The following is a 6,000-nucleotide window of genomic DNA, read 5'->3' on the forward strand; positions in this document are numbered from 1 at the left end:
AAGGACCAGGTTTCCTACTTCATACCTATAGGGAAACAACTTTACCCACTTGTCGTTATCGTTTAAGGAGAAAGTCTGAACTTATTACAGTATCATGTACGATCAAAAATTATCAAAAATGTATTTGATGACTTCCAGTCACTTCTTATTCTTACGTCAACCATTTGATACTAACCATTCATTCATTATTGGCTTTTTATTGGCTAGAAAACTAAGCTTGCAAATATATTAATTCCAAATATATTAATTTTATTTTTCAGGGTGTTTTCTCTTCTCTAAACATCTAATAGATTTTTTCCTACTGTTTAGCCAGGTTCGAATGAAGTCCCCCAATTCCATTTAATTCCCCCCTTAGAGACGATGTGAATGATCTGGATTTCCTGATCAGTAAAGATCAGTTTTGTTCAATTGTCAATCATATTCTTGTGACTTTTAATTGTATTGCTTCGAAAATTTTCACTACCTGATGATGATGCCTGATACGATCAAGTATGCGCTTGCGGCCACGCATAACACCGTTTCCTACAGCAATGCTAAATGCACCGGTTTCCAATCAGTGAGACACCGACGTAGCCTTGAGACAATAACCTGGCGCTGAAGGTCAACGTCGAATCCGTCCTCTATTTTGGCACGGCTAGATACTCTGAAAGGGCTGTCAGCAATGATCTTTGTTGCTGATTTAAAAGAGTGATAGCATGCAGAACGAAATTCACTCGGAATGCGAGAGAGAACATTACTGATCGCGGGTCCCTTTGTCCTTCTTGTTGTTCCTGGTTCCAGAAAAGTCGCAAAAAAAAATGGAGAATTTCGATGGTTCGCGACTTTTTAAGTTAGCTTTCCAACTCTCCAGACATGTTTTACTTAAGAGCCAAATATTCACGTGTGTTCTGAAGCTAGAGTTTCAAATCTTTTTTTTTTTTTGAAAGGAACAGTGCAATAGGGCAATTTCTATTTTCAAAATAAAGAAAAATGTAATAGGTAAACTGCTAGGATTTCCATGTTTGTGTAGCGCAATAAACAATAAATTTACTCATCATTGGATGTCATCAGTCATTCAAAAGGTCGCACCTTTGCAAGCAAAGTTCTTTTGTAGTTAATATAAATAGCCATTATCACTATTTTGTGCGGCGTAATGTTTCTAAACCTCGGTTGAAGGCAGACTCGCAGACATTTCGCAGAATTTTCCCAAATGAAATTACAACAAACGTTTTACAATGTTACGTGTGCATCTTCCCTCTATTTCTCGTACGATATCCACTAGTGCTATGCACTAATACATCCTAACGTTAGGAAACGATAAGACAAGTGAGGAAGCGGCGCATCGTAGGTGGCCAGTTGTGACCTTGTGGCGTTCTTTTAATTGCCTTATCCAAGAGAAAGTTGAAATTCTTCAAAGGTTGAGTCTTGCTGATGGAGGGTTTCTAGACTGTCTTACGTGTAGCGCTGTACTCAACTTCTCCTTGAAACCTCACTTTCATAACTGGGATGGAGGACCAACTTACATTGAAAATAGTCACTTGGGCTCATAGTTGAACAGATACCTCTTTATACGCGAATGATGGGGCATAACTTCCCACCAACCGTTGAAACCAGAAAATGGAGAAAACAGCCATAGCAACGGTGTACGGGTATGGGTCGTGTTGGTTAAGCAAGTATAACAATAGTACATTATACACACATGTTTCAAACATAAGCTGAACAAACTGTAGAAGAAGCTCATAGTTGGCAAATAATATATTATTTCCCTGAAAACTACAACTTCAGAAATTTTTGTACGGGAATGACCGCTCCGTCAATATGAAATTTTCTCCCGCAAAAGCCTTGTTGCGCACATAAAACAAGTTCGTAGCGTCACAGCAAATATATACATAAAATATAAATATACGTTAAAACAGGACTGTTTTGTAAAGGTGGAAGAATTAGGAACAATCGCTTCCGTGATCAGTGATTTCTGTCAGAAGACTGATACTGTTTCCAATAACTACTAATCAAATAAAATTCTGCAAAAATAAAATGAGGAGCGCCCACATTTTACCAGATTCATGCAAAAGAGAACGACATTGCGGTTTCGAAAACAATATGCGTCTGGAAAAAGAATATTCTACTGCAACAGTCGAAACGGTTCTCATTTTTTCAATGAGTGTATGAAGATGTTACTTATTTTTTTTTCCAAAAAAACAAAAACCCCACTTTGCATTTAAAACGATCACAAAGAATGAGGAGGTGGAAAATACGACTCAGTGAAATGCAGTACGCATATCCTAAAGAGAGATGGCACCTGAAGACAGGAGATTCGAAGAAGAGCCGCATTCGACAACTAGCCTTAAAAACCCTCACAAATAACATCTCGATTATTTTCACTTCACTTCAAATTTTCTCAACTTTTTTCTTCTGAAAAACTTCTTACACATTCATACATGACAAACAATAAATATTAAGGTAGCGGAATCATGCAGCTGTTTTGTCGTGATGTAGAAAGAATACTGCGTCCGAATGAACCGTAAAACGGGCGGTATCATGTCAAAATATTTTATAGACGTTTCAGTTTTCCGAATGCAGCAGTGTCGCTCTCCCGAACACTATTATGTGTGATACTCAGCTTACCTAAACGAAATAAAGGTCTTAGAGCTCTTGCTTATGATTTATAGCTCTAACATTTCATTTGTCACCTCATTCAAAATCTTCTTACATATAATAAACATAAAACAAAACACATACATCTGTAGAACATAGAATAACAAAAAATTTAAATAACTGTTAATTATTGATTGTTTTTTTTTCTCAATTGTGAATCTCAACTTTAAGTGTATACTTAAAGTTGAGATTCACAATTGAGAATTGATGGGAGCTGATGTAATCTGGAAGAGTAATTTGGAAGTAGAAGGGACCGATCTACGCCAGCTACTACATAACACTAAAAAAAGAGCAAGAACAGTGAAAATTAGAGCTACGGTAAGAGGTCCGGGCGTGAGTGCACGATCGATGGTTCGAAACCGCTCTAGTGCCAACCAAGTCATACATCCATAGGGCGATACATTGGTATAGGACTTGTTTGGGAACACAAAACACTGGCATAACACATCGCCTAGCACCCACAACTCATTGTTAGGCTGCAAGCTAGCTGTCTCCATTACCAAACAACGAAAGGCTAGAACTAATGTTACTTCAGCACATCCTAATGTATTTTGAGTGGAATGATTTCAGGGGAAGGAAATTTGGTTAGATTTGGAGTGATAACTTCGTGGTTAGGGAAGAGGAGCACTTCAAATGCTCCTCTATTCCATATCTCATACCATGTAACGGTCTCTTTTAGTAGCAATGATCCCCGAACTCAAAAATAGCTGCCCATAATTCGCTGATAGAAGGAACGCTTTGCAGATCTTTGAAAAGCGAAGATGAAAGGGCAGCCTCTGGATAGATTTCCGAAATCCAATTTCACTTTGGAGGGAGAGCAGCGTTGCGTGATGTTCTTGTCATGAACACGTGTCACGCTGCGAATTTTCGCTACGTTTTTGCACTTTTTGTAATTCCAAGTTCAAATTTTTGCGGAAGTGTTTTTTCCTAAAACGTTCTAAATCTTCCGAAAGGATCCTTTTTTCTTGGGAGACTAAAGTCAGGAGTTTGGAAGCTCAAAAGATCTGGACATCGAAGATATCGGGAATGGAAGTTCGAGTTCTACAATGCTACCTACTAGTGATAGGATCCCAGCAGCGAAATTTCCCCTGAAGGTGGCTTTATTAGTCATTAATAGCCAAATTAAAAATGAGTGGAGTTGTGACTGTCAGTTTTGCAATAAATGGCTTTGAGGAATAATACAATAACACTCTGGAATATTTCATATACTCTTCTCAACGCATTCAATGATGTTACAATCTCTCAAAGCACAATTTCCTTTTCCATAAACGTGGGTAGCACTATCCGTACAGCCTTGAACTCAATTTCCTGTCGTTGAACAGAAAGTACGTCGCAATATCTCTTCCACTGATCAGCAAAACATTCTGCAAACACTGTGAAGTTCATAAGGGAAAGATGATGAGAATTAAATTCTCGGGGCTACAGTCAGAAATAGTGTCAACACATCTGTAAGCACGTAGGTGAGAAGAACATATGAATTTGGAACCCCACGTCTAGGATCGAACAGAAGAGTTACGCTTTACGCAAAGAACTGGTAACAATAATTTCATCACATTTTGAATATATACTACTTTGGTTCTGGAAAGAGCGAAGTTTTCCCTGATCGGAGATTCAACTAATACTGTACTCAACATACACTTAGGAGAACATATTCAATGCTCAATATATTCGTAGTAAAACTCCACTTATTCTTAGAAGAGTAATTTTTCGAGCTCAGATGTGCATTTTATGTTGTTCCTTCGACTCTAACAACGGCCAAGCGGTGGAGCAGACTGGCATTGGAAACGGGCTGTGGTACTCCTTGGATATTAATACTAGGGTATAACGGTGGGGTGATGTGACGAAGACACGCATGAAACATTTTACGAATAACTTCCACCCTCCTACCCTCCCTCACAATTAGCAGCAATAAAGGAATAGTTTGTAGCGTGTGCATGTGTGTGCGACGGTTGTTGATTAAAGTATCTTAGTGTTGTAACGGCCTGATTTAATAAGTTGATTACATTATGTTTTACTCTCATCGACTACAGAGTCAAGGCATTTATGAAAATGAATGTTTCATCAAAATTCTTTCTTGATCTGTCACAATAAACCTCCACAGTTGTACAAACGATGTTAACGAACACTTCAGAAGGCACAGGTATTACACGCTGTAGACGCACTCGTTCATACCCGAATCACATCATCTGATTACCACATCTTTTTTCTCTCGAATGAAGCACAGAACTTCAGCCGCAGATGCGGAATGATTGCGGCATTTTCTCATCGCACAAGTGAGAAAGCATAGCATACTTTTCTATTTTGGTCCAGAAAGTAAATCAATCCATTTATTGGAGTAGTTGTAATGACATATGCAGGAAGAAGGATAAAGGAGAAAGTGCACGACGCTGATCAATCCCCATGAAAATGTACCTACGAGTTCGACTTTAGTTCAGAACTGTTTGGGATTTATGAACGCGCGTGCAGCCTTACAACGACTTTCAAGAGCTGGTCGATGTGTCAAGTCTGTTTTTTTAACCTCCCAGACAAACCAGTTTATCGATCATGTAGGGATGAAAGGCTTCGTTGGCACTGGGTGTGTTTCGAACCATCGATCAAGAAGCGGAAATTCTTACCTACTGCACTACACTACATCCGCAATACCTCCGCAGCATATGTGCGCTGTGCATACGCTGTGCACTTATTTTCTCATCTTTGCTGTCAGCGCCGGGTGTTTTCGGACACTCCATTCCACTTCATTGTGGCTTTGGTTCGAGCGGAAGAGGAAGGGGGATGTGGAAAGGAGAAAAAAGGTACGGAAGAAGGAATAAGAGAGGACAAAAAAATGCGTATCAACGGGCTCGGTAGGATATCAGGTAAAAACGCTAGAGTCCGTGCAACTGCCTTCGTGAGCAAATACGTAATTCTGTTATTCCTTGTCGAATCAGACATTACATCTCAAGAGCAATCCTCTAAGGCACATATAACGACGTGGAACCCTCTGTTTCACTAAAATGTTACGTTTCAGTTTAATTTTCAAAACTTAAACCTTCGGCAGAAATTATCTCCAAATTCCTTTTTTTTAGTCCTGCAGGTGTTCTTTCGCATTCCAAACAGTTCTCGGTTTTGGAAAGTGAAATTGAAATGCAACATTTTTGAAGGAAAGTGGATCTCGAAGCGTTCCTCTCCGTCTCCTCCAGGACTCTTCATTAGGAAGCTGTTTATTTCCGGGCACCTATGATTGGGTGATAAAAGCGACTTTTCCACTGTAAGAAATAAGGACTATTACTGTCTGGTGTGGGGATCAGAGGCAAACCAGCACCATTCATTCACCGCAATTACGCACAAAGGTCCTTATGTTGTCTATCTATGGTAGCAATGAGTTCA

This window comes from Necator americanus, chromosome IV (assembly GCF_031761385.1).
Source record: "Necator americanus strain Aroian chromosome IV, whole genome shotgun sequence".
NCBI classification, from domain to species: Eukaryota; Metazoa; Nematoda; class Chromadorea; order Rhabditida; family Ancylostomatidae; genus Necator; species Necator americanus.